Below are 12,559 nucleotides of genomic sequence, written 5' to 3'. Positions count from 1 at the left end.
CAGCAGAAGTGGGAAGCCGTTTATCTGGACATGAACAGTGACAGTATCCATAGGTATAATTTGTAGTCTATTGTCACAAAAAGTCCACATCTCTAAAATAGAATCTAGTTTTTCAAAAATGAATGAGGAAATAAACCCACGAAAAGCAAAACAGCCTTGTAATGTAAGTAAACAATGTGTTCTAACTTAAATGAATACAAATGAAAAGTTAAAAATAATCACCCTGTGCACCCCTCAAAGATCCACAGCAAGCAAAATGCATTTTGTCATAGTGGGGTGGCAGTGAAGTGTTCAAAAGCACCATAAAAGTAGAATTCTCCAAAAAGTAATGCAGGTGTCTAGGTCAAATGCAAATAAGGAGCTATGCAAATTGAGTTATACTTGACTACAAAATCAGATGCTTAAAAACATTTCAGGAAAGTGAAGTTTTAGTCTCACAAAATTCACCCGGTCCTCATTATAATACGTTTCCCATTTGTGCCATTCATTCAATGCACTAAATGCATGATGGAGCTCCAGTTAAGTAGATTTAGAAGCTGATTATACTGCATTAAATGTATTCACTGCAATTTTTAGGGAGTTTTTTTTTCCTTTAAAAGGATTACTAAACCAAGAAAAGTAGAAAGTAAGACAGAAAATAAAATACCCTTTGGTGATGCTGTAACACGATTAGAAAATAGAATGGCTTTATGATATCATGTAAGAACATACGTTCTCACTTATCTGATTTGAATAACTAAAGAATACATTTCAATTTTGTTAATTGCTTTTACACTGTACTTGACACCTTCTGTACACATGATTAGTTCATCCCTTGAGACTTCATTTACTTTAGAAATGCCTATCTTTTGTTATGAATTTATGTTGTTTTCTTTTAGAATACATAGGTGGTCAACAATTTTTTTTTTTTTTTTTGAATTACCAGAATGGACACTCTCGTAGGTGTTGTAAGAACTGGGTTCAACCTTGGCTCCGCCGTGAAGAATAGATTTCACCAACCCTGTCCTTAATTAGTTTCCTGATTTCTAACATGAGGATGCTGAATTACACTGAGTGAACTCTAAGTGTCTCCTAGGTTCAAAATATATATGATTTGGGGAAAAGGCACTTGGATGTCATTTTTTGATGTTGCCTTCAGTCAACTTCTATTTAAAATAGAAAAACTACCAAAATGCAATGATTGGAATTACAAAACTATTCATATGAATGCATTTATGAATTGAATACTGTATACTAGCCAAAGCTACCTAAAATTCAATAGTCTGCAATATAGTAAATTCCATTTGTTTCTAAACAAGCCTAGAAGGGAAGTAGCAGAAGAGAATAATTGACAAGAAAAGAGAATTTCAACATGAATCAACTCTATTATAATTTTCTATAGCATGAATAGCCTGGCCAATGTACACTGAGAAGTACCCTTTCAATAAGATATTTTTAAAATATAAAGTAGTCCCTTAAATAGGACATAGGAGCATCAGTTTGCATGTGTGATAGGTAAAAGGGAATTTTTTAATCAATGCCCTACAGTTTTAAAAAATTAATACTATTATAGCAATGATAATATTACATTGTAGGGCTATGTCCTATTTTATAACAATTATTAAATTTTAAAAGGCAGTTATAATAAATGCAAAATAATTTTCAAAACATAAGGCCTCATACCCACCACCCACCATGCTGCAAAGGAAGAAACTTCAGACAGAATGAGCAACTTGTCCAACTTCACATTGTTCATAAACAGCCAACCCAAGATTCTGTTGATTTTCCCATTCTTCAAATATTTGCTGAGTACCTTCTGGGCACATTGATAGTTCCTCCTCTTTCCTTTTCTTCATTTTCTTCTTCAGCAACTCACCAATTTGTCTTCAATTTATGCCTCCCTTTTCCTCTATGTTTTCTGACTTTTTGTCTTTTTGCTCTACATTTTGGTGGTTTTCTTCGTCTTTAAATATTTTCTTTCAACTTTTTCCTATCTTCTTTTAGTTTTGGCAAGGGTATTTCAAATGTACAAGAGCTCTTTCTTGTTTTCTGATAGCTCCTTTTTAATAGTATCCTGATTTGGTTTTACAGATGTAAAATTTCCTTGGTGTTTTATAAATAGGGATTTCAGATTTTTAAGTTATTCTCTGTTCCTGAGTCACTTCATTTTCCTTTTGATCAGTTTTCCTATATGTGTGAATTATTTCCTCAAATGCCTGATGATCCTCAGTTACTATTTCACATTAGAAAATTAAGCAATAGAAAGACTTACTGAGAGCAGTTGTTTATTAGCTGGAAGCTTTAATTCAGCAGGAATGGGCATGGACTCGCCGTTACACTGGAGGTAGTCTTCCTCACATGCCAGAATGAGGAGGATTTTCTCAAGGTGACTAGCCTTCACACTATCTAGTCTGCTTTTTTGTAACAATATCTTCCAGTTTTACAAACAAAAACAAAACCCCAAACCCCAAACCTCTGTGTTGTTGTTTTGACTGGGGAATAAACATGTAGCAGTCAGGTGTTTTTCAAGAAGGAGTAGGAAATAAGGGCTGACAGCTGTGATATATGTAGACTAATAATACCTCTAAAATGCCTCTGATTTCTATTCTACTTCTCACTTGCATCCCCTGGTTGGGGTTCTCTGATAGGCAGGTCAATTTTTCTTCCTATTACAGGAATCTCATTGTTGATACTTTAAGTTGATGTTTCTTCCACTCTATTTTCTCAGTTAATATTCTTCCATCTGTGTTTTTTTTCTTCCAAGAATTGGTTGACATCGGCAGGTAGAAAGATATTCACTGTTTTGGTAAGATTGTGCCATTTTTATAAAATTTACTTTTTAAAAATGTATTTTAATAGACATAGGCTAGTTGTTGAGACTGATTTTGCTTTAGATAGCACCTTGTTCTGTAAGCCAATTCCGAAAGGCTTATGGGGCCTTCATATAGGGGCTGAACGTTGGAAATGAAACCCAGCACTTAAGTTTGCAATCTGCCCTATGCAGTGAAGGAAGTGGATTACTTCCTGATTCAAGTCTTGTACTTCCTTGTTGAAATTCCAACTAATCCCTACAACGGTCTTGGGATAGATAAGCTTCTTGTTTTCAGGTTATTTGCAGGACAAAGACGGTTGACATACCCTGGGATCGGTGTAAGATTCAGCATTTCTGGGGTTGATTTAGTCTCCACTTTCCTAGGTGCTTTTCTATTTCTTCAAAATTAACTTTTCTGTTTTTCAAAAGAATAGATTTCCAGAAGCCATGTGCCATGTCACGATATTTATTTAAAGGAAAACATACATTAGACAGCACATTTGATGATTCTGTTTGGTTTCCTCTGTTGGCTTGTTAGCTATCACTCTTTAACTTAGTGGTTGCTTTAGGGTTTGTAGTATATATTTTAACTTGTCACAATCTACCTCCAAGTGATATTATATCACTTCAGATCTAGCTTAAGAACTTTACAATAGTACACTTCCATTTCCCCCTCCTGACCTTTGTGTTAGTGCTGTCATATATTTCACTTGTATATTTATTATAAACTTGACTTTACATTATTTTTGCTTGTTTGTTTAAAGATTTAATTATACTTAAAAAGATCTGAATAAGAAACTTCTATTCTGTTTTTTCCTTTGCGGTTACTGATATTGGCAGTTTCCTTTCCTTTGTGCTGATCCATATTTCTATGTGATATAATTCTCTTTCCGCCCTAATAACTTCCTTTAACATTCTTAAATGGCTGATCTGCTGGCGATAAAATTCTGTGAACCTTTTATGTATGAAAGTAGTCTTTATTTCGGTTTCATTTTTAAAGATATTTTCACTGTCTGGGATTGTAGATTGACCTTTTTTTTTTCTTTCTCTACTTGAAAGATGTTGCTCCATTTCCTTCTTGCTTCTGCTGTTTCTGATGGGAAATCTCCTGTTATCCTTATCTTGTTCTTCTGTGCAGTATGTATCTTACTTTTCCCTCTGGCTGCTTATAAGATTTTTCTCTTTATCACTGGTGTTGATAAATTTGATTATGTGCTTTGCTGCAGTTTTCCTCGTGTTTCATGTGTTCAGTGTTCATTGAGCTTTTTAAATCTGTGAGTTTATAATTTTCAGCAACTATGGAAAATGTTCAGTCATTATTTCTTTGGATGTATGTTCTTCTTCCTTACTCCTTCAGAGACTCCAATTACACATATATCAGGCCGCTGCAATTTGCCCCACTGATGCTTTATTTTTCTCTTTCTGTTTTTTTAAATCTATATTTTAATAGTTTCTATTGTTGTGCCTTCAAGTTCACTGATGTTTTGTTTACAATGTCTAATCTACCATTAATAGCATCCAGCATATTTTTTATCTTGGACATTGAAGTTTTCAGCTGTAAAAGTTTGATTTGGGTCTTTCCTACATTTTCTATGTTCCTACTTAATTTTTTAAATACATGTGATATGGATAGAATAGCACACTTTATGCCTTTATTTGCTAGCTCATGTCATGCCTTTATTTGCTAGATTTAACACCTTTGTCAGTACTGAGTTGGCTTTAATTGATTGTTTTGCTTTTTCGTAATCAGTCATTTTTTGTTGGATGCTGCATATTGTGACTATGATCTTGTTGAAGCTAGGTGATTTTGTGTTTCTATAAATATTTTGAAACTTTGTTCCAGGATGTAGTTATTTGGAAGTACCATGATCCTTTTGGGTCTTGCACTTAAGATTTCTTCTGTGAGATCAGAGCTGTGCTCAGCCTTGGACTAATTTTTCCCACTTCTGATGCAAGATCCTCCTAAGTATTCTATCCAATGCCTCATAAATCTTGAGGTTTTCCAGCATGGCTGATAGGAACAGGCACTATTCTCAGACGTGTCTGAATGTTGAATAATGCTCTTTCTAATCCTTTTAGGTGATTTTTCCTTGATGTTGGGTAGCTTCCTCACATGCATGTGTACATCAGTATTTGAATGCTAGGGGAGAACCCTCTGCAGTTCCCTGGAATTCTCTCTGTGTGCAGCTCTCTCTTCACTAGTACTCTGTCCAGCACACTCTGGCTGTTTTGGTTTTACCAGGGTCTCAGATCCATCTCCTCAATTCCAGGAGGATGCCAGACTCTTCCCGGGTCCCCTTTTCTGCACTATGGCTTGGAAACTCTCTCCTGGGCATAAACTGGGGCAATTATAGGACTCACATTGTTTGCTGTCTTTCAGGGATCACTGAATTTCACTGTCCAGTGTCCAGTGTCCCACAAAGCATGCTTCATATATTATATCCATTTTGTGGTGGTTTCAGGCAAACGGGTAAATCTGATCTTTGTTACTCCACCTTGAATGATTGAATTATGTTCTGATTGTACCTAAAGGACATGGCAAGCCCCTAGAGGAAATGACAATGTGGCACATAGCACAAAAGCAGCAGAACTTGGGGACATAAAGAAATCAAAAGGGCTATGACAAAGAATGGCTTTTAATTAACTCATGTGAGTGTGTGACTAAAGGTCTGAGGAGTCAAGGCAGTAGGAAAAAACTGCAAAATTTGGGCTTTCATGACATCCTCAGTTTCAAAAGGATGGGGACTCAAAAACTAAAATTGATTTTTTTGTGCAAAATAAGAACAAATACTTCCTGATGACAGCTATTTCAGAACACCAAGTGCAATTGATAGACAGAAAATAAAAATAGATAACATGTATAGAGTGCTTAGCGAGGCACTATTATAAGGTTTAACAAGTATTAAGTCATTTAATCCTTTCAACAACTCTACGATGTCAATAACAGTATTATCCCCATTGTACAGATGAGACATCTGAGACACAGAGATTAAATTTTTACCCAAGATCAAATGACTACAGAATGGGAGAACCAATATTTGAACTCAGGAAGTACAGCCCCAGAACCTGAATTCTTAGCTACCCACACTATATTCACTTTCAAGCCAGACGAATAGAGGGAACTGCTTCTTCTAGAAGAAACAGTTAATTTTTCATATTACATCGTAGGTATTCTGCAGTAGGATAATATTATTCTGCTTTTGGTCACTCAGCCTCTACCTTCTACTCCTCTGAGGAATCTTCACCTTTAAGAAATGAGCATGTTGATCCAGTTCAAGGGGAAAAAGAGACTCAGAAACCTCAGAGGCAATGGTTCAAAATGTAGCACTAAGTGGACATACAAGGAGCATATTTTCCAGAGGACAAGGTCAAGAGCACCTGAAAATGTCTCCATAATGTGTATTTAGACAGTGTATGTCACAGCGACTCCACTATTGCAGAGTTCTAAGACCTTGTCATCTTTATTTGGACTTCAAATCTGGTATTGGGTAGCATTAAAAAATGAAGGTGATGTAAAATTAACATTTTACTAAGAAATTGCAGGGAGGCTTTAAGATAATTGATGCCACACTATGGTATGAGATTGCTGTAATTTTAAATTATTTACCAAAATTGGGATATAACTAGAGCTCATTGCAGCATAATTTTTCCATTTAAACAATGACATATCTATATATGGGGGAATATACTTTACATCTGACTTTTCTCACACTGATTAACACTCTTGCTGCTGTAACTATCTAGCCCAGAACACACAGGACCTTTCCAATTAGTACTGGTGTTTCTCCTTCTGAATAAGTCTACATCAATGAGAACCCCAGATGTGAGTGCTAGAAAGTGTGTTCCAGGGCAGCTGTAGCAGTAATTCTGCTCATGAACTCTCTGAGTTTCCCCTGCCTCGATCCTCCTGCCTCTTCTCTTCCCCACCTCTATTTCGCTCCCTTGGTGATACCATTTAATTTCATGGTACCAAATGCCAATTTTTATAATGATGATCTTCCAAAGTTTATCTTCCACCAAAACCGCTTCCTGATTATTAAACTACCTCCATAAACCTCTACCTGGATGCCCAATAAGTGTTTCAAACTCAGCACGTAAAAGCTAAACTCCTGAGCTTCTGCCCCAATCCACTCTCCTCATCTTCTCCATCTCACTGAATGAAAAACAAATCTGCATAGATGTTCAAGACAAACGTTCTGGGGAGTAATCCTCATTCTTTTTTTCTTACATCACACTTTGAATGTATCAGAAATTCCTCTGGTATCTGACCACATATCATTATCTATGCTGCTACCCAAGTCAGCACCATCTCTAGCCTGGATTATTGGAATGCCCTTTAATAGGTGTCCTTGATTTCATCCTTGTCCTCCTACAACCTATAAGAGTATCCAGTGTGATCCAGTTATAAAAATGGTAGATTATGCTCATCTTCTGCTCAAAGGTGTTATATATATGTGTGTGTGTTTTATACATCTAGTTATGTATATATAGCTATATGTATATCCAGTTTTATACATTTTATACTTTTATACATTTATACATTTTATACATTTTATACTTTTATACATCTAGTTATGTGTATATATATAGTTATATATAGCTATATATATATTTCAGTATAACATATATATATTGTAGTATTTTATATATAGAGAGAGAGAGCAGTATAACAAATTATTCTTAGTGATATCCCAATTTTGGTAAATAATTTGAAATTAATAACCTCTCTCTTAGAACAAATGCAAATGTCTTATAATGGCCTAAGGAGCATTAAAAAATGGGCATCATTACCTTTCAGATCTCATGTTCCCCAACAGTACTGCCAGGAGAATATAACGTGAGCTACATGAAAGAAGTACAATTTTAAATTTTCCAGTAGCAACATATATATTTCCAGTATAAAACAGATGCAATTAACTTTAATAATCTATTTTATTTGACATAATATATTCAAAATATTGTTTTCCAACATTCAATCAATACCAATTGCATACAATATAGTTTAGGTTTTTCTTTCATTACAAAGTCTCTGAAATCTGGTGTGTCATTTATGTGTACGATATACCTCCATTCAGGCTAGCCACATTGCAAGTGCCCGATAGCTCTATGTGGCCAGGGACAGTGCAGTTTTACAACAGCTTCTCAGTGCCTCTCACTAGAGCAGGCATGCTACCACCTCTAGGCCTCACAGACCTTGCTCTTCCTTCTATCTGTAATACTCTTTCCTTGGAATCTCTTCATCGTTCTTTCCTTCACCCTTTTCAAAACTTTGTTTAAGTGTTTTCTTTTTAGTAAGATCTTCCCTGTCCACAACATTCAAATTCCAACCTCTTCCAACCATAACATTTCCTATCAGCATTTCTTGATTTATTTTCTCCATTGTATTTAACACATTCTAGCAAATTACATAATATCACGCACACACGCAGGTTCTTACATCAGATTTAATATGACACTAAGCTCTCATGCAACTAGACTGGTAGGAAGTTTCATTACATTATTATTATTGGAGCTCCTCCTTCCACTCCAGAGTTGTATGAAAGTCCTGGGAATGATGGTAACTCGTAATGTATTAAATTGATTCCAGAGCTGCTTTGCTACAATTAGGTACAGCTGACCCTGCCAACTTGGGGCCCTGGTGTCTACAGTCTACAATCGCTGAGTTCATTTCCTGGGTTCCCAGATTCCCTAGGAATCAGGTCTGTCCTACCTCCCTAGATTTCTGCACCAATTTTCCTTACTCAGAGAAATTCAGGCCACCATCTTCTTCCTAGTCCTTGACAATTTCCCCTAATGTTTTCCTATCACCTCTCCCAATGCTCACGGTATTTGCCTCTTTCTCTTCCCCTTAACATATCTCTTTAGTGACTTTAACTTTAGGAAACAACATCCTTGTCTGAAGGAGAGTGAGGATTGGGCCGGGGTGATCATGATGGATGGTGGACAGGACTTACAGGCAAGCTTTAAAATGGAAACTCTTCAGTCAAAAGCCTGATTATCCCCTCTTGGACTGGACAGGGAGGGATGGGAGTAAAAATACAGTAAAAATAAGATCTGCTAGTATTGTAACAAAGTCTTGACACAACCATAAGTAAGAATTGTGGGAGATTTTAGAATATTTTGATTTTTTAATGATTCATGTTTTTGTTATACCTATTTATTATCAGGAAAGCCTCCAAATTAAAACCATTTCAGTAATACTATTTTGATGCCAGGAAAATAAGGAACCTGGAAGTAGTGTCACATGGTAGCAGCATACAACAGGAACTATAAAAATGTATGCATATAAATATACATGGGTACATACAGATATACATACAGGTTTTGAGAAGAATGGAACCCAAAGAAATGCTTTTACACTGTTAGTGGGAGTGTAAATTAGTTCAACCATTGTGGAAGACAGTGTGGTGATTCCTCAAGGATCTAGAACCAGAAATACCATCTGACCCAACAATCCCATTACTGCGTATATACCCAAAGGATTATAAATCAGTCTACTATAGAGACACATGCACATGTATGTTTATTGCAGCACTGTTCACAATAGCAAAGACTTGGAACCAACCCAAATGCCCATCAGTGATAGACTGGATAAAGAAAATGTGGCACATATACACCATGGAATACTACACAGCCATAAAAAAAGGATGAGTTCATATCCTTTGCAGGGACATGGATGAATCTGGAAACCATCATTCTCAGCAAACTAATACAGGAACAGAAAACCAAACACCGCATGTTCTCACTCATAATCGGAAGTTGAACAATGAGAACACATGGACACAGGGAGGGGAATATCCCACACCGGGGCCTGTCATGGGGTGGGGGGCTAGAGGATGGATAGCATTAGGAGAAATACCTAATGTAGATGACGGGTTGATGGGTGCAGCAAACCACCATCTCATGTGTATGCCTGTGTAACAAACCTGCACGTTCTGCACATGTATCCCAGAACTTAAAGTATAACTTTAAAAAAAAAAAAAAAAAAGAGTAAGAAAGTGCTGTACAAAGAAAAGGGAAGCAAATAGATGCTCAAGAGAAAAGGAAGTCTGGAGGATGAAGAAAGCAGAAATCTGGGGAAAGAATAAACAAAAAAACCTGATTTCTGGTTTGGGAGAGGGGAGGAAAAAGGAAGGACATTGCATGAGACGCCAAGTCAGGGCCAGGAAGAGTTTCATGAAGGAGATGTATTGCAATGACCTATGTGCCATACACTGCATTTTGAGGATACTGAATTGCTTGAGATCTCACCACTAAATAACAGAAAGGGAAAAAGTGAAAAACTTTACGGGCTATCTCCTCCGTGCTAGGTAATTTTGCATACAATAGTCCCTTTCATCTTCACAATAGCACTATAAAGTAGGTGAGATTAATCTCATTTTCCAGTTGAGGAAAGAGGGTCAAAATGATGGAATACTGTGCTCGGGATCACGCAGCTATTCAGTGTGGACTCAGGGAAAGAAGGCTTGCATCCAACCCTGGGTCCTACATTCTTGCTACGGCCGCTCCTCCGACTGCATGCCCTTGTAGGAGTTACTTACTTTTCTACACAGATCCCCAAAATACATCTTCTGCTCCACATTGGAAATATCTCTTTACTTCTGAAGCCTTATTTTTTCACTTTATTTTTTATGCTTAAGCTAGACAATCAATAAGGATTTAGTGAATAAGTGAAAAAAAAAGAACCCATGTACATAGGTATGTGTCCATTCTGCATCATTTAGTTCAAACTATAAGATCTGACAGTAAAGCCTGTAAACATAACATGCATACTACTCATTTAAAAATATACACAGCAATCCAGGTAGCATGACTTCTTAAAGGCAGGGTCCCCTCACAGGGCAGTATATGCTAATTAGCAAAGCGAAATCAGTACTTTGAACAAATTGAACATATGCATGAAAAACGTTTCTAATTTTTGTATTATTAAGATTTTATAAGATACGTAATGATTCTTTGGCATACTTCGTTACAATGCTCGTTAGAAAATCTGCAAAAAAGGATTAAAATAAATCTCAGATGTCAACACAATCTCCTGGGCAATTCTTCACTAGACCAAACGATGCCATCCACGACTGCATTATCTATGAGGCTGAGAATGGCTAATGAGGCCCATCGATTGTGATAGAGCCTGTACTGCACTCAAAGACTTTTTCTCTCTTCTCCGCCATGGGCTGTACTTACCCACTCCTGCAGAGAGAGCCCAGCCTTTATAGTTGAAGGCAAAGGTGAAAATAGCCAGTGTTGTGTGAGCTGAAAGACTTCACACTTCAAATAGTCCTTAGATTGTAGGGAAAATCCTCGTGGCCAATCTTTTTTCATGATGGCAGGGATTCATATTTGCCAGGCACAATGGAGAGTACCTGGCACGAAGCTGGGAGCTGAAAAAATGTATACACATAAATATGCATAGACACATACAGAGATATATATATACACACAAACACATGTGCACAGATAAACTAATATCATCAAATAGATACTAGAATTTTGTTGATATCACCAAAAACCCATCATGTACCTCCTAGTCATCCTCTACCTGAGCATTTTTCAGAAACTTTGAACAGTATGATTTTTTAACACTATTTCCAGCTCCTCTATTCAGTGGCTTGTTTACTTTGTTACTTTCAGCCTCCTACTCTGGTTTGAGATGTCTCATAATAGCATTCCAGTTATTTGTGTTTTCATCTATAGTTACTTTCTCAACAAGGGTTTTTAAAATTCCTATGTATTTAAAAAAATAACTTGAAAAATGATGCAAAATTCTGCAATGTATTCTTAGAAACAAGTAAAGATACAAATATATCACCAGTAATATGGAGGCAGAGTGATTTGAACACAGCAGAAAGGAGTATTAATTTCAGTCCTGCCACCTACCATCCGAGTGAATCGTGAGAAGGTTTTTGTTGTTGCTTTATTTACTTGTTTGCCTTCCTGGTCTTCAGTTTCTCACAAGTATATATGAGGAATTGGATCCTGTGCCCTCCAGCATTTTTTGAAACTCTGAATTTCCAGGATTCTGGGAAACTTATCCTAACCAAATTTGTGTTGGCATGACTGGCTTTAGAAAAGCATAGCCAGTAATTGGTGATGGGTCTGACTACAAAGAACAAGGGCAGAATGAGCTAGACCCCACCTCATAATCCTTAATGAGTCCACCTGTATGATTAAGAGCAATCCTTAATGAGTACATCTGCATGATCAAGAGTAAAGGTGGGTAAATCTGACTTCTCCCATATATAGTTATGGAAACTACAAGTCACTTTATCTCTTCAATCATTCATAGAATGGAGAAACAAAACCCACCTTCACAACGCTTAAAGCATTAGATAAAATGTAAGTGTAAAGCATTTACAACCATACCCAGAACATTGCAGGGTCCAGTTGATAGTTTCTACTAATGTTCTTATCAGAAAACTTTCAAACGATAGAGCAGACAAGAAATACACAGGATGGGAAAAGAGACTTACCAAAAGGAGATAATTGATCCAAGTTAAACAAAAAGGTGTTTATTCCCTCTTTAAATTGTTCTTGAAATTTGCTAAGACTTGCATCATTGTTTAGAAGATTTGAACCCCAGAAGTTGTTTCATGCCAGCTCAGGTGGTAGATGAAGGCAGACCTTTCAAAAGATTAGATTTACAAAAAACCACATTGGTCTTTATCGTCCATGTTGTTCTTCTCTCTAAAGTCATAGGAAGTATAATAGTATTGATCAGACAAGACAAGAGCCTGGCCTACCATAATCAAACAATAACCTTTGATTTAT

The 12,559-nt window shown here is 36.5% G+C and overlaps 1 long non-coding RNA gene across 1 annotated transcript in view; it reads right to left on the bottom strand.

Annotated features, from left to right (window-relative positions):
* LOC112635778 overlaps nt 1-12,559 on the bottom strand; it is a 74,947-nt gene that overhangs the window by 60,224 nt on the left and 2,164 nt on the right. The window contains exons 2-3 of the long non-coding RNA XR_003122085.1: nt 12,262-12,412; nt 10,976-11,172 (exon numbers count right to left, since the gene is read on the bottom strand). This is a non-coding gene — a long non-coding RNA (uncharacterized LOC112635778). The remainder of the gene's footprint in view (nt 1-10,975; nt 11,173-12,261; nt 12,413-12,559) is intronic.

Source organism: Theropithecus gelada, chromosome 12 (assembly GCF_003255815.1).
Source record: "Theropithecus gelada isolate Dixy chromosome 12, Tgel_1.0, whole genome shotgun sequence".
NCBI lineage: Eukaryota > Metazoa > Chordata > Mammalia > Primates > Cercopithecidae > Theropithecus > Theropithecus gelada.
The sequence above is the reverse complement of the archived record's forward strand: the minus strand, read 5'-3'. Positions and strand labels throughout refer to the sequence as shown.